This window comes from Somniosus microcephalus, chromosome 11, assembly GCF_052327205.1.
Source record: "Somniosus microcephalus isolate GS21.2 chromosome 11, FLI_Smic_1.0, whole genome shotgun sequence".
Classification (NCBI taxonomy): Eukaryota; Metazoa; Chordata; class Chondrichthyes; order Squaliformes; family Somniosidae; genus Somniosus; species Somniosus microcephalus.
In genome coordinates, this window is record NC_140997.1 from 40,784,398 (window position 1) to 40,805,403 (window position 21,006).

Below are 21,006 nucleotides of genomic sequence, written 5' to 3' on the forward strand. Positions count from 1 at the left end.
GATGCCCCAGGATTTCCTGGGGATCCTGTAGGGGAGGGGGTAGAGCTGGTGCAGCCATATAAATGAGGCAGGAAGCTTCTAATGGATCCTTCTGTCTCCATTTCCTGAAGGTATGGTGGTGGGCACCCATTAGGAATGGCATTCCCAAAAGAAATGAGTTTTCCACACTTTTGAGGTCCTGGGGAAGAGTTAATTCGATTAGGATACTGTGCAGTGAGCCTTTATTTCAACACTGTTCGTTTGTAAGAAGAAGGAAAAGGGTTTGAAGCTTAGTAGGAATAATAGCGCAAAGCTCAGGGGACCACTGGCAATGGTATTGTCAATAAAATAGAGAAAGACGAGGAAGGTTGTGATCAAGGAAGAGAGATTTTGGAGGCTGGAGCTAAGGGAAGGATCATCTATCAGGTGACAAGCTTTTTCCTGTATCTTGTCGCAGAGTAAAGGGGACCCTGGAAGACACTTCCCAGACATTCAAGTTTTTATAGGGAGTTAAGAGATGCTGAGAGTGAAATAAAACCGTTTTTTGGCTCAAAAGAGTAACATGAACTTCTTGGAGGCAGCTTTAACAATGGAGTAGACACGGGAGTTCCATTTGGGGTCAACTTTGATGTATGGAGACTCCATTGTAGTCGGAATAGATGACTAAAAAAAAGAAGAGGGAAATGCTTTGAATTTCACCTCAATGCTTTAACCATATTTTGTATTTAGGTTTCTTCTCCATGTGCTCCAAGTAAATGCACCCTACCACGAGTGGAATCATAAATCCTCACATCTTACCTTTCACTTCTTGGACATTCCAGCAGCAATGTGGCTTCTTGGTTTCCTCTGGCTGCTCCCACTGATGGGCATTAATGAATTTCTTAAACTTCATGAAATTAGGTGAGGGTGAAATCTACTACTTATTTTCCAGAGCCTATAAATTTCTAAGATCAAAGGACACTGGGATTAGAAAAATATTTTCCCAGCTACTATGTATGAAACAGGAAAATGCATTAAGATAACAGCTCGTTCCTCTGCAATCAGTGCAGTTTCCTGGTTAACACATTGTCCATGTGTTTATTTACAGCGATAGTTTAACAAATATGCATGAAGCCGTCTTATGGTTGTGATCCTGGAGCTAATCTAGAATCTATGAAAGCAATTTTTTGTGCAGTGGTTGTTTAATCTGTAAGAATAACAGATACGACTCTTCTATTGACTTGTCAGGAGCTTGCCAGTGGTGACCTAATCATCTATCTTCCAGTACCAGTAACAATGTGCTACTGACCCCATCACTTTCCAACTATTAAGAAAAGTCTATGCAGAAGGTCCTGAAACACAGAGCGAAGTACTCGGCTCTTGAAACAGTAGTGTAGTATCAAATAATGTACAGTTAGCAATATTCCCAAGGAACAGACACCGAATGGCTACACCTAGATTGCAACTGCACCTGGAACATAAGAGATGTGATCTGGTTTTCAGTTCTCTACGTGTTCAGGACGGGAGCAGCATGCCGTTGCTGCGCCACCTAAGCACATCAAAACAAATACGGAATGAGGAAAATTTGTTCATTTCTTCCAATAGACCATATGCAAGTTGTCCTATGATGGATCTTCTTGCATTGCCTACAATATCAATGGCACTTTTTATTGCAAAGAAGTTCAATTCCCAATTATCACTTTACTTTTAGTTTGGCAAGTTATTCATAATTTCTCTCTTGGCCTGTTCTTCAGGTTTCACACTTGACTTGCCATTGTTTGGACTACAGGTGAGGCAGCAAACTTACTGACAGGCCTGTGTAATCTGTTTCTAAGCAGTGCACCAGAACAACCCACTGTGATACACCCCCTTGTTCTTCCTCCCTATGCAGAGGTTTCTGACCTGCACTTGCTGGTTCCCCAGCTACCACAGCTGAAGTCTGGAACACACAATGTGGGGGACCTTTGGAACGATCTTGGCCTCAAAAATGAACGGGACGTGATCCCGGCAGTTTGTGGGATCAGTGGGAGTGCACCTCATTTGCATTGGGGTAGGCAAGTGAGTGCCCAAGATGGCTAACTTGGGCACTCGTTGGTTCCATGATGCCAGAAATTCTGGCGCTCAGCTGCCATCCAGTGGGGGTGCCCAGACCCCGACAGAGACCTCATTCCATGCCCCTTCAACCATCTTTGTAAGGGGGCCTATACTAAAAAAATTCTGGAATAAAAACGTTCTAGGGTCTGAGTTGTTTCGCTAGCCTGGACCTCCCAGCTCTACCATTCTGCCACCCCTTACAAGTCCAACTGGGATTTCCCAACTAAAGTCAGGACTTGGCTTATCCGGTTCGCGACCTTTTTCCAAACCGTTTCACCTGACTCCTGTCAAAGTTGCAGTGGGAGGCTGGCTGAATGGCCAAGGGAATTCTGCTCCCTTCTTCACAAGTTCACAAGATACATATAGATGAGGGAGGGATCTTAGCTCATCCATCCCGCTTCTACTGCTAGTGACATTGTTAAAAACTCCAGAAGCTGCTGATCACCTATATTTACAGCATCCCTAATGTGCTCTGAGAGAAATTAGCTCTGTCCTAACTTTCTGTGGGCAATACTAAGGGAGATCCACTAGCCTGTATTAAATGTCACTGTTACTATTCTGTCCATTTACAGATCTTATTGTACTCCTTTTGGGTACGGTAGTGTAGTGGTTATGTTACTGGACTAGTAATCCAGGAGAGCGCGAGTTCAAATTCAACAATGGTAGTTTGAGAATTTGATTTCAGTTTTTAAAAAAACCTGTAAATTAAGAGCTAGTATCAGTAAAAGTGACCATGAAGCTGTTGGATTGTTGTTAAAAGCCCAACTGGTTCTGTAATGTCCTTTAGGGAAGGAAACCTGCCGCCCTTACCCGGTCTGACCTGTATGTGACTTCACTTCCACACCAATGTGGTTAGCTCATAACTGCGCTCTGAAGTGGCCTAGCAAGCCACTCCATTGTATCAACTGGCTCAAGAAGGCGGCCCACCGCCACCTTCTCAGGGTAATGAGGGATGGGCAATAAATGCCGGCCTTGCCAGCGACGCCCACATCCTGAGAATGAATTTTTGAAATGATTTCTAGTTTTTTCCTCAAATCAGCTTCCCCTCTAGTTTGATATCACATGTAAACTTGACCACTTTGCCTTAATTATTTCCACTTCATGGCAATCAGCACTTTTGATCACAGGCTACTATAATGTAGAAAGAAAGGAAATATGAAATACAGAAAATAAATTGGAAAAAGTGGAAGAAAGAATCAGTGAACAAGACTAGCAAAAGTCTAAAATAAATTATAGTAACAGTTTATGATAAATAAAGAGGTCACAATCAAATTAGGTCTCAATAATAGGCAAGGAAATAATCCGAGAACAATTGGTATTTCAAAGCCTTGTAGGGTTCCTTCAATACAGAGAATTGCTTGAACTTAAGCTTGAAATAGGTGTCACACATAGGAAGAGCCCTCAAATCACTATCAATCAAAGCTCCCAGTTTACAACTACTTTATAATAAAAATCTAACTACTGGTATGAATAGAAAATCTGTGGGCTGATGTATTTCTAGATTTACAGATTTCCCTTCTGATGTTCTCAAATAACATATGCAATATGACTTGGTCAAACAGATATTAAGGAAAGCAGGGCTGAAATAAATCATGGCATAATCTACCCATCACAGTTAAAGATTAATCATCCAACATGCTAAAATATCACTTAACCATCTCCAAGAAACTACATATTTCCTCAAGGACAAGGGCTTAAGGAGCAGGAAATACATCAATCTGCTACTGGCAATGATAGAAGGGAAATTATAAGAATGCATTCAATTGCAGCAGCTTGGCAATAGCATAAATCTCAGCAAAGGCAGAAAGGCTTACAAATTGACAAGAGATGATCTGAACCACAGAATAGTGCCAGCTTCAATTGTACTGAACTGTAGTGATACAAATCAAAAATATTGATCAAAAGGTCATTGAACATGTTCAGAGAAGGATCGAAAGTGGTTATTTCAAAAAATATAAGATGTGCGATATAAATATAACAGAGGATACAAGTTTATAGCTGTCTGTAATAGAGATTCTAATACAATTCGAGAACTCTCAATTTTTTAAATAATAGATAAGATTATAATCTGTGAAATACAAATGAAATGTGCCTGAATTTGATCTGTATTTGAATGAAACATTATTTGAATGCAAAGGGTCATTTAATGGACTCCTGTAAATGTTAAGATTGCAGTTTTGGATTCATGGTATTTTTTTCCTCATGTCATGTTGCATTTTGGGAAAAGGGGACTGAATGTGATAGAATTTGCTTTCAAGTTAGATATCTCTGTAATTGCTAGCTGTGAAACTGTGCCATTTAGTTCATATGTGTCTTTTAGAGCTGATAGGTAGGGCACGAACATGGCTGCTATCTTTCTCACCCATTTTCAACCCTTCCTGATCTCCTATAGTCCGGTCACACACTTGACATAGCGGGGCTTTTTTCCCCTCATTTACACATTTTTTGTGATCTGGTTAGGTTCATGTGCTGAAAGCTCAAAAGCTTTTTCAATAACATTACAGAGATGATGATGTGTCATTTAAAATGCTACAGTGGACACAAATTAAGCATTGTTGTCTATACAGTATCATGGTATTTCTTTCTTTCATTCATTCATTCTTTTGTTCTTTCTTTTGTTCCTTATTAAACTACTATTGTACTCAGCCATAGCTCAATCATTAGCACTCTCGGCTCTGAGTCAAGAAGGTTGTGGGTTCAAATCCCGCTCCAGAGACTTGAGCACAAGAATCTAGGCTGACACTCCAATGCTGCACTGTCGGAGGTGCTGTCTTTTGGATGAGATGTTAAAGTGAGGCCCCGCCTGTCCTCTCAAGTGGATGTAAAAGATCCCACGGCACTATTTCAAAAAATATTAGAGGCGTTCTCCCTGGTCTCCTGGCCAATATTTATCCCTCAATCATCATCACTAAAACAGATTATCTGGTCATTATCACGTTGCTATTTGTGGGATCTTGCCATGCACAAATTGGCTGCCGCGTTTCCTACATTAAAATAGTGACTACACTTCAAAAGTGCTTCATCGGCTGTAAAGTGGTTTGGAGCATCCTGAGGTCGTCCAAGGCGCTCTATAAATTCAACTTCTTTCTTCCTTTCTTCTTTACTATATGAAAATAATTCAAGCCTCCTACTCCCCCAGTTCCGACTTGTTGGAGAATTCTGGGCAGCAAACTCCCAGCGCATCTCTGGCGCTTAAACTTGCAGCCCAATTTCTAACCCCGCTTCCAGTTGCATAGCATGCGTCAGTGCTATCAGTTAACAGGAGCAGAAAATCATATAACAGAAGAAGTAGAGAACCAATGCCTTTCTCTGCTGAAGTGTTTAAAGATGTTTAATTACTTACGTCCATGTGTAATATTTGTTGCGTTTGCAAAGATAATCTAGAGGCCGTAAGCAGAGTTCAGTTCATGTTGCTTTTTAATGGCTGCTCCACACACACACTCCCAGGCAAAAGCAATCGAATACCTATACACAATACAATGATAACAGCACTATCAAACTCCATGTGCTCAGGCCAAGGCAATCGAGTACCTATCACCAATGTCAGACATAACATGTAATATTCTTCAGGTGTTAATCTAGCTGCGTTTCAAAGGTAACCAACTTTTCAAACCAAAGCTTCAAATATTAATATAAGGCTAATCCCCACAGGATTATAATAGCATTCCTTCCCCATGGAGTCACACAGGACAATCTTTTGCCCCTTCTCGCAATCACTGAAGGACAGCATTACCAAAGGCTGGGAGAAGGGCACCACAACACTTGGCTGTAAAATGGCGAGGCTAACTCAAAGAGAAAGAGAAAACAGTTCTTTTAAATGAAGGAGAATGTAAGTTAGGCTAAAAGGACAGTTGAATTTTACCTTTTTCAAAGGTCAGTCATATTAAAGGATGACAAAACAGCCACAAAATAGGCACGTGCATGAAACAACTCTGCAGTTATTAATAGGGGGAGGGGGGAGGCGGGGGATTACCCCAGATATAAATTCACCTTTCGAGGGGTGAAATTCTTCCTGTCTGTAATTTTTACTGAAAAAGTTGTTGCGAGTACATAAATGGGAAAACTCAAATTGCTGTTGTTTGCCCTAAAATTATCAATGGGGGATTTTCACCACTTTAGTGACACTCTGAAGTAAAATTAATGATTGTTTGCATAGCAGGACTGACTGAATAATACTGGTCATATATGGACTCAGTAGAGCTAGCCAGTTTATTAACCCTGGTGTTAAGCAAACAGTCCCAGGAGGGGGAGGTGTTCATCAAAAACTCCAACTTATGCTTAGTAAAGTTACAAAAAAGCCTAGGAGCATTTAAAAATGTGAGCTTGTCCCCTGATGATCTTGTAGATGACGATACTTCCCAGTGCAGCGCTGTAGACTAAAAGGGGCCGATTTCAAATTCCTCGCCTTTGCTGAGTTAGCTGATCTGAACTAGGGCATCTATCGTGGTGCTACAGTTGGCATCAGAATGGCTACTGGGGGGAGATACTGGCAACAATGGAATCATATCCTAGTGTGAGTCAGTACCTTCAGGAGAGATGGGGAAGTTATTCAGGATACAAAATTGAACAGAAATATGTAGTGTATGTACCTTTAAGGGGAGAACTACTTTTTACAGCTCCTGTATACTGTAGTACCGGCAGTGACCACACCTGTATATAAACCTTGAGTAGGGATCTGTACGTTTAGTTTTAGAGTAACTCTCATCCAGTAAACACCTGTTGATTGTTCCCTGCAGTCTCGTGTCTAGTTATTGAAGGACACACAACATCAAAATACACGGATCTAACATTGGCGACGAGGCAGATTCGAACCTACCCGCAACTCTGCATCACCTCCCAGGGATTCGCTCCTGGAGAACAGTGCAAGAAGGTCGAGTTCAGAAGCACGGGCGTCGACCACGAGCAACCGCCCAGTCATCCAGCAGAGATTTGAGCATCGCAGGGGAGGCTGTTGAGAGCTGGGCTTGGTTCTCCAGTCACGGTGGTCCAGCGAAACGGGCTGGCAACAGGTACAGCGCAGACCCTTCCCGGACAGCGGCAGCTAGAGCCGACCGACGGCACAGAAAAGGCCGAGCAGCGTCAACGGGAGAAGAAAGAGGACAGAGCGCACAGGGCGCAGCCGGTGTTCAGGACCGAGCGGCGTCAACGGGAGAAGAGAGAGGGTAGAGCGCACAGGGCGCAGCCGGTGTTCAGGACCGAGCGGCGTCGACGGGAGAAGAGAGAGGGTAGAGCGCACAGGGCGCAGACGGTGTTCAGGACCAAACGGCGTCGACAGGAGAAGAGAGAGAGGCGCGAAGGAAAATGCGCAGAGCGCAGCCGGTGTTCAAGGGATGAGCAGCGTCAGCGGGGAAGAAAGGAGAGCGCGGGAAACTCCATTTTGAGCCACAGCGGAGAAGAAGGGAGAGCGCGGGAAAACGCCATTTTGAGCCACAGCGGAGAAGAAGGGAGAGCGCGGGAAAACGCCATTTTGAGCCGCGACAAGAAGGGAGAGCGTGGGAAAACGCCATTTTGAGCCAGTCTAACCACACCCAGGGATGCCGAAGAGTGGCAGTATCACAGCGTTCGACAATGAAGTCGAAGATTGGACGACATGTGTCGAACGCATAGAAGTGTACTGCAAGGCGAATGAAGTGCCAGATGAGAGGAAAGCGCTGGTATTGTTGAAATCAATGGGTGCAAAAACGTATGGCTTACTGCGAAATCTAGTAACCCTAGAGAAGCCAGTGGAAAAGGATTTTGGAAACATAGTGTCAATCCTACAGGACCACTTAAACCCCACACCGCTGCTGATAGCAGAAAGATTTAAGTTTCACAAAAGGAACCAGCATAAAGATGAAAGTCATGCTGAGTATTTAACGGAACTGTGCAAGCTATCGAAACACTGCCAGTTTGGAACGGGACTAGCAGATACTTTAAGGGACAAGTTTGTGTGTGGGCTTCAAAGTGAAGGAACCCAGAAACGGCTTCTATCAGAAAAGGATCTTACGCTGGACAAGGCTATCAGCATGGCAATATCACACGAAGCAGCCGCATGGGGCGCTGCAGAGATACAACGGAGACTGCAAGAATATGGCACAAATGAAATGTCATATGGAACAGTGAAGTGCTATAGCTGCGGCAGAACAACACACGACCATAAGGATTGCTGGTTCAAGGACAAAGTGTGCAGACAGTGTGGAAAAGTAGGACACATAGCAAGAGTCTGCAGGTCGGGAAAGAAAACCAGCAGCAAGAAATCTCCACAGGAGAAGTACAAGAAGGTACATAAGGTGACGGAGAGTAGTTCAGACGAACAGAAAAGTGATACAGACTCCGGAAGCAAGGAGCTGGGTTGTCTGAAACTACATAAGGTGATCAAAATGGAGGATCACCAAACTATCTGGGTCACGCTCAAGATAGCAGGAGTCCAAGTGAAAATGGAATTGGACACAGGATCAGCCCTAACAGTCATAAACCGAAGGGACTACAAGCGGCTATTCTCACATATACCCTTGAGAGATACAGAGATTGTCTTGAAGACGTACACGGGGCAAAAAATCTACCCCAAAGGAAAAATAAGGGTGAACGTTATATATAACGGCAAGGAAACACCAAAAATGGACCTTTATGTATTGCCAGATGGAGGACCACCACTACTAGGACGTGAATGGATCCGGAAGATACAGCTAGATTGGCATTCCATACAAGCACTGACTGTAGATGCCAAAAAGGATAACGACGCCACACCTGGACAACTGTCAAAAATGCTAACTGACGCACAAGAAGTGTTCCAGGAGGGACTTGGAACACTAAAAGGCATAACAGCGACGATCAAAATAGAGGAAAATGCAAGCCCAAAGTTTTTAAGGCCAGACCGGTGCCTTAGGCGATCCGCCCAGCCGTCGAAGCAGCGCTGGAAGGTTTGGAACGTTCAGGAGTACTGTCCAAAGTGGACTGGAGCGAGTGGGCTACACCCATCATTCCTGTAATGAAGAGGTCATTGAGTAATACACCTGGGGAACCAAAGAAGGTTCGCATCTGTGGGGACTTTAAAGTGACAGTGAACCCAGTCCTGCACACGGTACAATATCCGCTTCCGCGGATTGAAGATATTTTCGCCTCGCTATCTGGAGGGAAACGCTTCACTAAGATTGATCTGGCCCAGGCGTACCTGCAAATGGAGGTAGAAGAAGCCTCGAAACAGTACCTCACGATCAACACTCATAAAGGTCTCTACCAATATAACCGGCTGGTGTTCGGGGTAGCATCAGCTCCGGCTATTTGGCAAAGGGCAATGGATCAAGTCCTGCAAGGGATTCCAGGGACCCAGTGTTATTTGGACGACATCCTGGTCACGGGCGAAAATGACAGTGATCACCTTGCCAACCTGGAGCAGGTGCTCACTAGATTGAAGGAATATGGGCTCCGAGCAAATCGCCACAAATGCAAGTTTTTCCAGAAGCAGATCTCGTATTGTGGCCACGTTATTGATGAAGAGGGGTTACATAAGTCCCCTGAAAAGATTGAGGCAGTAGTCAAGGCTCCAGCACCGGAAAATGTGTCACAACTGAGGGCGTTCCTCGGGCTGGTGAACTACTACCATAAGTTCTTGCCAAAATTGTCTACAGTACTACACCCACTGAACACCCTACTGCAAACGCGGGTACCATGGAAGTGGAATGACGAATGTAAACGAGCTTTCCAGAAGTGCAAAGAATTGATCACATCAAAAGAGGTGTTGGCTCATTTCAACCCAGCACTACCAATTCGGTTGGCGTGTGATGCATCACCCTATGGCATTGGAGCGGTGTTGTCGCACAAGTTCCCGGACGGCTCGGAGAGGCCGGTAGCCTTTGCGTCTCGGTCACTAACCTCAGCCGAGCATAACTACGCCCAGATTGACAGGGAGGCCCTCAGCCTAGTGTGGGGAGTGAAAAAGTTCAACCATTATCTGCACGGGCAGAAGTTCACCTTGCTGACTGACCACCAACCACTTGTCTCCATCTTTAATCCAAAGAAGGGCGTGCCGGTGATGACTGCGCAACGGCTACAAAGATGGTCCCTTTTTCTAGGGGCGAACCAATATGAAATCGAGTATAAGGGCACGTAACAGCATGGAAACGCTGATGGGCTATCACGCCTGCCACTGCCTACTGCGGAGGAAGCACCAGCAGTGGACCCTGTCGAAATATTTTATTCAACTATAATTGAACGCTTGCCAGTAACTAACGCTGATATAGAGAAGGAGACCCGAAATGACCCGACACTGTCTCGGGTATATGACTTGACGGTGAAGGGATGGCCAACACATGGCGACTCACTGTTGCCAGCATTCTCATCCAGAAGAGAACAGCTGTCAGTATGCCAGGGGACCTTGATGTGTGGATCCCGAGTGGTAATTCCACCCAAGTTAAGGGAGAGAGTGCTAAATGAGCTTCACGAAGGCCATCTGGGAGGGGTGAAAATGAAAAGCCTTGCTAGGGCTTATGTGTGGTGGCCGGGGATCGATCAGCAAATTGAGGACCTGACAAAGAGCTGTTCAGGATGCCAGAAGGTCCAAAATGCACCACCACATGCCCCTCTACACCCATGGGAGTGGCCCTCATCTCCATGGCAACGGGTGCATATTGATTTTGCTGGTCCATTCATGGACTCAATGTTTTTAATAGCCGTGGATGCGCACTCGAAATGGCCTGAGGTGATCAAAATGTCCACCACCACGGAGAAAACTATTGCAGTCCTACGGACCATATTTGCCAGGAACGGCTTGCCAGAGCAGATTTGCTCTGATAACGGACCACAGTTTGTGTCCGAAGAGTTTCGAAGATTCATGAGAAGGAATGGAGTAAGGCATTACACATCCGCCCCATATCATCCAGCCACAAATGGATTGGCTGAGAGGTTCGTACAAACCTTTAAGAAAGCAGTAAGGGCCATGTGCGATGACGACATTCCACTGCAGCATAATGTGGACAATTTCCTGTTAGCCTACAGAAATGCGACAGATGCAGTCACCAACCAGACCCCGGCCATGATGTTCTTTAACCGAAGGTTGAGATCTCGTCTGGATTTGCTCAGATCAAATGTACAAAGAGATGTTGAGAATAAGCAATTCCAGCACATCAATGAGAAGCCGACAAGGAGCTTCAATGTAGGGCAACCAGTCTTGGCCCGCGACTACCGAACAGAGAAATGGCAACCAGGAACGATATGCACACAGCAGGGGCCACTAATGTACACAGTGGATGTTGGGGAGAACATTGTGAGACGCCATGTCGACCAGATCCTAGAGTCACAGGAACGAGTCAACCCCATGTCTCGCGCACCTGGTGATGAACCCGACATACAGGTAGCATCTACCCCAGAAACAGTAGCATCGGAAGCTGATGAACCAACTGACGACAGGGGGCCTCTGCACCAAGAGCAAGACACTCAGGAAAGGCGCTATCCAGAAAGGATCAGGAAGCCGCCCCAAAGACTGAATTTATAAATGGACTATTTTCAGTTAATGTGTATGTTAAAAGTGTTAATTGTTAAATGAATGTTATGGTACTGTTAATCTAAAAGGGGAGGAATTGTAGTGTATGTACCTTTAAGGGGAGAACTACTTTTTATAGCTCCTGTATACTGTAGTACCGGCAGTGACCACACCTGTATATAAACCCTGAGTAGGGATCTGTACGTTTAGTTTTAGAGTAACTCTCATCCAGTAAACACCTGTTGATTGTTCCCTGCAGTCTCGTGTCTAGTTATTGAAGGACACACAACATCAAAATACACGGATCTAACAAAATATAGCCACGTGTAACATCTGTTAGCTGTTCCATCTGGACAACTTCGGTGTAATACTGTCAGAAATGGAATCACGTCCTATTGTGAGTCAATATCTTCGGGCGAGCAGGGGAGTGAGTGTATTCAGGAGACAAAATTGAACAGAAACATAGCCATGTGTAACATCTGTTTGCAGTTGCATCTGGACAATATGAATTATACACTTTGTTCTTAACAATGTGTTTATGGATAGTGCATTCACTCATCACATATTATAGGGTCTTGTGAAGGTCATAGTTAGGGGAAAATTAGCAGTTTATATACATTGCAGACTACACCCGGTTCTGTCTGCATTTAGAGAAGCAGCTGATTACTTGTCTAGCAGTGAAACTCAGGATATGAATGTATCTTTGTGTAAGAGCATCATTTTTTTTAATTCATTAAAAATAAACAAAGGATTCTTTTGTTTGGAATGTATAATACACCTCTTCACTGGAAACAAAATGGGTGCTGTACAATGCTTTTGTCTGAGGGATAATATTCTGTCATGCTGTATACAGAAAAAAACAGCCAGGAAGAGAAAATTTGTGATAAAACACCAAATAATTTAAATATCTTAATAATCCTAATACTTAAGTTGCATAACAAGTAATATAAAAGGGCACTTCCCCAGTGGTCCAGTAAATGCACCATGTGGTGTGGTACTGAGCCATACTGACCAGGAAGGTCTCGGGTATGATCATATCCTAGGCTAAGTTAGCCAACTTAAGGATAGGGTAGGGAATGGTGCTACTGGTCTCAGTGGCAACAAGAATGGGGAAAGGAAAAATCAGCTAGCGTTTCCAGTGCCGATCAACTATCAGTACTGCAGGACATACGTGTGTGGAGGTTACATAAGAACAAGATCAGGCTTGACTGGGTATTCCATGTCCAGATTCATGCCAGAAAAATGATAACTTGGTACTGGATAGCTGGCAGTTTGTTGCCATCAGCAGAAGAAAGGTAAGGGAAGAAAATTGGACTGAAAATTAGAAGAGGGGGGAAAAAAATGAAAGAAATGAGATCTTCTGTGGCGTTGTACTATAAAAGCTCCCACTTGACAGCTGATCACTTTTCTCATGCAGAAGCTGTTTCTCATTGCATTTGCAACACAGATTGCGCTTTCTGTAGGCTGCAAGTGTTTCAAGCAAAGTCTCCATCCACTGTCACCTCATTGGAAGAACCTCTCTCGCCATTGACAGATTGCTTCTGTCAGCTCTACTTCATCTACCATCTATTCCATCAGCATGGGTACCATTTATATTGTCTCACCTTGATCCTCAGAATCTGACTATGATCAGCCCCAACACCAGCAGCACACGGCACACAAGCAGCACCAACAACAACACCACCAACCTTCACCTCAATGCCCTGATGCTGCACAGGACAGAGGGCATCAGCAAAGGGCTGCACTGTGCCGGAGGTGATACCCCGAACACAGGGTATACAGGCAGAGGATGAGCTTCCTCAACATGACAGAGCAGCAGTGCCAAAGGAGGCTTAGGCTGTCACACCAGGTCGTCGCAGACATTTGCACATTGCTAGACCAAGACCTGCAGCCAGAGGAGCAGGTGGACACGCCTTACCAGTGGCTGTCAAAGTCACCATTGCCCTCAACTTCTTCGCCTCTGGCACCTTCCAGGGATCTGCAGCAGACATTTGCGACATCTCGCAGTCGGCCCCCCACAGATGCATCACACAGGTCACTGATGCCCTGTTTGACAAGTCAGCCAATTATATCAACTTTGCCACTGATGAAACCAGTGTTACTGGCTGGCTTCCCACGGGTGCAGGGCATCATCAACTGCACACATGTGGCCACCAGTGCACCCCATCATCACCCAGGAGTCCTAATCAACCGCAAGGGCTTCTACTCCCTCAATGTGCAGCTCGTCTGCAACCATAGGAAGATCATCATGCATGTGTGCGCCAAATTCCCTGGTAGCTGTCTTGACTCTTTCATCCTGCGCCAGTCCACCCTCCCTCAGCTCTTTGCTCCTCCAAACAGACTTTCTGGCTGGCTGCTTGGAGACAAGGACTATCCACTGAAGACATGGCTCATGACAACCTTGAGGAGGCCAAGTACTGAGGCTGAGGAGAGATATAATGAAAGCCACATGTCCACCAGATGTGTCATAGAGCAGACAATAGGCATGATGAAAATGCAATTCAGATGCTTTGACAGATCTGGAGGAGCCCTTCAATATGCACCAGCCAGGGGCAGCAGTGGGTATTAGAGCTGCATGAGGAACAAGGTGCAGAGTGCACAGCCTCTTCAGAGGAGGAGGAGGAGGAGGAAGAAGAGCAGGAGGAGCATCGAGTGGAAGACGAGGAGGAGGAAGAGCTGGAGGAACCGGCAGTGCAGGTGGCACCAGCACACCAGCACACGGGTATACTGCTGCATGTGAGGCCAAGGATGGCCTCATCATCGCCAGATTTATTTAACTTTACACAGTACACCCTTATGGTTGCCACATGCCTCGCCAGGTTGGCAACACCCCACAGCCAGACCATAAAGCATCTCTACAATGTCCAATCCATTCCTTTCACAGTCACCACCATTGCTGGAGGTAAAGTTAGGTCTGACCCTTCACTCCAACTAAGCCACTTCTCATTGTGCACACAAATTTGTCCAAGTTTTGCAAATAATTTAATCTTTACCATAAATTTATTTAACGGAAACTTGGCATTAACATTGAACAAAACGCCCAAGTGACTACCCTTGTGAATCTACTTGTGTGGCGTCTTTCTTTTATGCATGTTTCTACATGGTACTACCCCTGTGGCTTCAGCAGAGGTAGAGGCAGCCTCCTTACTTCCCTGCTGCAACTGCTTAGACACTTCTGGTGGTCGTCCTCTCGGTTTTGGAGCCTGTGACAGCCCCGCCAAAGTCTGCTCCTCCTGCGACTGTGCAGGGGCAGACTCCGCCATCGCTGTCCGGGGAGGCATCTGAGGCTCTGACTGAGGGGTTGGTAAGGGGGGAGAAGTGTGAGCGCTTGGAGAGAAGCCCCAACTTGCATTTCCCCTCTCACCATCATCCCTCTCATGAGCCACCCACACTTCCCTGTTAGCAAGGAGCTGGAGAGCACCTTGCTGCACATCAGTGGGGCCCTGAGGACCCACATCTATGCTGACATCCCTCCTAGGGAGGAGATCTATGAGCCTTTGCCATCTATTCTCCATAGATAGCCATCTATCCTCCATAGATAGCCACCTATTCTGCATAGACACCATGTGCTCCTGCGACTGGTGCATTAGCTGCTCCATGTAGGTGGCCATCCTTTCCATGGAGGAGCCTACAGTCGCCATTGCCTGCAACATGGTGATGCTCATGTTGGAGAAGGACTCCTCCATTCATCGCGCTCACAAAACCTTTCAGAGCCCCCTGCATTTGTTCCTGCAACTCCAGGATCACCCTCTTTCTGGATTGCCCCTGAGGCTCAGTGTCTGCATGCAACTGAGCAGAGTTAGGAGCATCCTGCGCCCTCCAGCGAGGAGTCTTCATTGCTGTCGCTGTCTCCACCATCTGCTCTTGCTCACTTGTGATTTGTGAGACATTAGGTGACAACACTACTCTATGCCGCGAAGGGCCCACCAAGGTGTGTGTATCTGCGCTGGTGCTGGGTGGGCTTATGTCAGGTGACTATGGCCCAGTAATTCCGGGCACAACGCGTGAGTACGGACGGGGTACTCACGCGTGTGCCCGGAGGAATTGATGGTTTTCAGCATGCACAGCGCATGCGCTGAAAACCGACATTTCCTGTCCTCTGACCCAAGGGGTTAAGAGGCAGAGCGCGCGCGACTGCACAGGCAGCGCGTGCGCAGTGAAATTCCTCTTTTTTTTTTTCAGAGTTGCGCGTGTGTAAAGACCTCCGGTCTTTACGCATTGAAAAACCACACGGTGGCATAGTGGTTAGCACTGTTGCCTCACAGCACCAGGGACCCGGGTTCAAATCCGGCCTCGGGCGACTGTCTGTGTGGAGTTTGCACATTCTCCCCGTGTTTGCGTGGGTTTCCTCCGGGTGCTCCGGTTTCCTCCCACAGTCCAAAGATGTGCGGGTTAGGTTGATTGGCTATGATAAATTGACCCTTAGTGTTAGGGGGATTAAATACGCGGGGTTACGGGGATCGGGTGGGATATGTGTCGGTGCAGGCTCGATGGGCCGAAATGGCCTCTATCTGCATTGTGGGGTTTCTGTGATTCTGTAAGTACTTAGTTTTTCAGGTAAGTGGGCTTTTAGTACAATTGAGAATTTTTTTTCCACAGGTTTGTTATTTTTAAAGAATTTACAGTAAGGTAAGTTTAGTTTTAGCCCCGATTTTTTAATATATATATTTTTTTCAAATTTAAAAATTATTGTTTAAAATAGTTTTTCAGAGTTCTTTATTGTTCATTTAAGTAGTGCAATGTTTTTTTAAATTTTCTTTCATGTTTAAGTAGTGTTTTGGGGCCAGGAGTTTTCATGAGTTTGACAGCTCTTACTGTCAAACTCATGAATGAGTTTCCCCTCCCCTGATTGGCTGCACAGTGCTCACCTGATCCCAGCTGGCACATCGCACTAACTACGCCGCTGGATCAGGTAAGCACATCGCGCCGACATCTGAACCGGGCCAGTAACAGGAAATGCAAGCAGGCCCGGGCTTCAGATGTCGGCGCGCAGGGTGCGTGCACATCGGGGGCTTGCACGCGCGGTAAGCTCCCGATCCTAATTTCAGGGCCATTGTGTCCTAAGAGGCTGGAGGCTCCTCTGAGGAGTTGTCTTCCTCTTCCTCCTGGGGGACTCTTGATGGACCTGTGGGAGAGTGAAGAGATGAGTTAGCTATGTCAAATGTACGTTGGTCACAGATAACATTATGCACATAATTATCATTCAGCGGCTGCTGACTTCAGCCCTCATATGAGTGACTGATGTACGCCATGTAGCTGTATGAAAAGTGATTCTATCACCAGGTTGCTGAAATGACCCCTCTCTCCATCTCCCACTTTCGGGTGCTCAAACACTCCCGAGAGCTCCAATGTAGCCTCCTCTGCAGTGATCAGGGTTGTGAGTGATGCTGGTCCTCCACCAGTTCTCTCCCTCTCACTCTTATTGTGGGCTCTCTTTTTCCTGCACGGAGGGAAAGAAGAGAAGTTTGAGTGAGAGTGATGGAATGAGTGTAAGGAATGGATGGGTTACATCTGCAGAGAGTGACTATGATGGAATGGGGTGGCAATTCCAAATGGCCTCCTTGAGTGTTGTTAGTTGGTATGATTGCTTAGGATGAGGGTGAGTGTGAGGGATGGCTAGTAAGATGGGGATGTGACAATGTAGTTAGAGAGAGAGGGATGGGTGGAGGTGCAAGGTATGTTGGTGTGATTAAGGATGTGCAGGAGTAGGGTTGGGAAGGCCGAGTGATAGGGATGTGAGGAGAGGCACAGCAGGATGAAGGTGAATGTGGCTTTGGGCTCACCTTTCCTGATCTTACAAGATCGTCGAAGCGTTTGCGGCACTGCACCCAGGTCCTCCTCATGATATCCCTGCTGTTGACCTCCAGGTGTCAGCTGTGGCTCAGTGGGTAGCACACTCGCCTCTGAGTCAGAAGGTTGTGTGTTCAAGTCCCACTACCAGGGATTTGCGCACATAAAGCTAGGCTGACACTCCAGTGCAGTGCTGAGGGAGTGCTGTACTGTCGGAGGTGCTGTCTTTCGGATAAGACATTAAACCGAGGCTTTGTCTGCTCTCAGGTGGATGTGAAAGATCCCATGGCACTATTTCGAAGAAGAGTAGGGGAGTTATCCCCAGTGTGCCTAGCCAATATTTATCCCTCAACCAACATAACAAAAACAGATTATCCGGTCATTATCACATTGCTGTTTGTGGGACCTAGCTGTGCGCAAATTGGCTGCCGCGTTTCCCACATTACAACAGTGACTCCACTTCAAAAGTACTTAATTGGCTGTAAAGTGCTTTGAGATGTCCGGTGGTCATGAAAGGTGCTATATAAATGCAAGTCTTTCTTTTCTTTCTCCTCTGCAATCTGAAACCAGGCTGCCTTGGTCTCCTGGGGAGGTCTCTTCCGCCAATCAGGAGGGAAGAGGGCCTCCCTGTGTGCCCTGACTCCCTCCACAAGCATGTGTAGGGAGTCATCGGAGAACCTGGGTGCAGCCCTCTGCCTCTGTGCAGTCATTTCTGCCGCTATGTACAGCAGTGGAAACCAATTGCACTGACTGCACTATCCTAGATGAACCTTCAAATGCAATGTGGTCATGGTCCCTTTAAACATCCTGGCTGAAAACACGTCATCGATGACATCACCAGACCCGCTCCATTTAATTGGTCCGGGCAGCGCGCAGGGCAGGCTTAACAGACCCCATTATCGGAAAGTCATTTTGTGGAGCGGGATGGAGGTAGCAACGGGGTCGGGACCCGCCATGATGGCTACCCGCACCAGACCCGCCCAGGTAAGGAAAATTCCAGCCCAAAAGTCTGCATTGGGGATGTTCTGGGCTCGTTGCTTTGATCTCCTAGTTGCCTGCAAACGGGCTGGGGCTGCCCAAAAGTAGATGCCGCCCTTGAGAAAGTCGACTTGAAAAAGCACAGAACCCCCTGGTAAGAAATCTGTGCATTCTGACAAAAGCTGGAGAAGAAACCAACACTTACCTGCTGGCCCTCCAGGAAGCTGCAATAAGTTACTGCAGGGTTTTAAATCCTGCGCAACAACTTTCCTTCCACCATAACGCCTCCGCCACCACCACCGCCCCCCCTGCACTTTACTCCTGTTTTACATAGGATTTGCACTTGTAATCTGTCATAGCATATGCAAATGAGCTGACGCCGTAAATTCTGGCAGGGTCAGTGGCGCCCATCACAGGTGGGTGGAAGTCCCACGCCTCCCGTTCAGCTGCGGTGTAAGTAACCCCGAGGAGTTTCAAGGTTAGTATAATTTCAGTAATTGCAAAATGTTGCTAATCTACTCAATGTCAAAAACAACAAAGACACGTCTCTTGTGCTAACCCACAATATGAAGCTGACCCTTGAATCAGTTGCTTTACTCCTTATGTGGCTCTTTTCTAACAGAGTCTTGAACTAGGGTGATACCTCTGACAGCTTCACGCTGACTAGTGAGTGACACACAGGCTGCCTAATGTAAGCCCCCAAACTGAGATATTATTCCATCAGTTCCTAAATTCGGATTATTTATTTACTTAGTAAATAAGAGTGGCCCCAACACAAACCCCTCTGGACCACCACTGAAACTACCTTTATGACTTTCCTACTGGTGAGGGCACAGAACTCATTACCGCTTGGCAGGTTTCTCAAGATTCCAGGGTTGTTATAAGTGCAACCCATGTGATTATCGGGGCATGTAAACCTGAATGCATGTGTACAGAAATGTATACCGTTTCATGTGCAGGTGGTTTTAAATGTGATGCTTTGGAATAATACTAATAATAATATTGGCCCAGAAATTCCGTTCGCAGGCCTCCCGCGGGCGGAGGGCTGCGATCTGAAAAAATCTGCACCTGGACCGGCGGGCTCCCGGGAGGCTCAGAGTTCCGTTGCTGGGCCTCTCCAAACTGACGGTGTGCACGTATCCCAGAGGCGCAGGCGGTTCGTAGCGTCCCTGGGATCACGTGGGCCATGGGGAGTCAATCAGAGAAGGGAATCTCCATTCATACATTTGACAGGAAGACCTGTCAAATATATGAATAGAGATCACCCCCAAAAACATAGTAAAACTTTAAATAATTTTTTTTTAATCACATTTTTAAAATGACTTTAAATGACATAAGTTAAGTATACATATTAAACAAAAATTTTATTTTTTGAAAAAAAAAGTGAAAACTTTTAACGGGGCTAAAAATAAACTTACCTTTCTTTAAAGTATTTTTAAATGATAAATCAGTGGAAATGTTTTTAAAAACTTTTTTCAACTCTTATCCTGGTAAAAGCAGGCGCAAGAATTTTAAGTGTTTTCTGCGGGCGGAGGGTCTCCAAAAAACGGAACTCTCCACCCGCAGAGGCCCTGCTCCAGCGCAGCCGGAGGATCTGTCGAGAGCTTTCTTGACAGATCGGAAATGCCGGTTTCCAGCGCATGCGCAGTGCATGCCTAAAACCGGCATTTCCGTTGGCCCTACGAGTGAGTACACAGCGCGTACACACCCGTAGGGACCGGAATTTCTGCCTCAATAATATTTAAGGGGAAGCTAGCTAAGTACATGAGGGAGAAAGGAACAGAAGGATATGCTGATAGGGTGAGATGAAGTAGGGTGGAAAGGGGCTTGTGCGGAGCATAAACACCGACATAGACCATTTGGGCTGAATGGCTTGTTTCTGTGGCGAATATTCTATGTGCTACCTGTTATTCAGGGAGCACCCATGATGCTTCTATTGTGCAATGGTCCAGTATGACTGCATTATTTGAAAGTCCCAAGAGAATGGCTGTTAGGAGGCTAGGGCTAGTATTTGCAGTCATGACTCCAATTACTAACCCTGACACAGCAGCAGAGTGCATGTAATGAGGCCCATGCCATCACCCGAGTTACAGCTGAGCACAGCATAGGGATGCTGAACCAATAACTCTGTAACAATGTAGGCTGAGCTACATTGGCTCCCAGTCCGGCAACACTTCGATTTTAAAATGCTCATCTTTGTTTTCAAATCCCTCCATGGCTTTGAACCCCCCTATCTTTGTAACTTCCTCCAGCCTTACAACCCTCTGAGAGCTCTGCGTTCCTCCAATTCTGGCCTCTTGCATATCCCCGATTTTCGTCGCTCCATCAGTGGCAGCTATGCCTTCAGCTGCCGAGGTCCTAAGCTCTGGAATTCCCTCCCCAAACCTCTCCGCCTCTCTACTGCTCTTTCCTCCTTTAAGATGCTCCTTAAAACCTACCTCTTTGACCAAGCTTGTGGTCATCTGCCCTAATATCTCCTTATGTGGCTCGGTGTCAAATTTTGTTTGTTTACATTCCTATGAAGTGCCGTGGGACATTTTACTATGTTAAAGGTGTTACATAAATGCAAGTAGTTGTTGTTGTTGTTATTTGGACCATCCGGGCAGGGTGCTGCTCTAAAGTTAGTTTTTATCTGGTCTCCCTCATCGACAGCCTTATTGAATCCAGTCAGTTTTCATTGGGGTTGCTGCCATCTGTGTGAGATTTGCACTTCAGAAATGCCCAAACAC

The 21,006-nt window shown here is 46.1% G+C and overlaps 1 pseudogene; it reads left to right on the plus strand.

Moving 5' to 3' along the window:
* Positions 1-21,006, plus strand: part of LOC147110508 (transmembrane protein 94-like) — a 49,073-nt pseudogene that overhangs the window by 18,298 nt on the left and 9,769 nt on the right.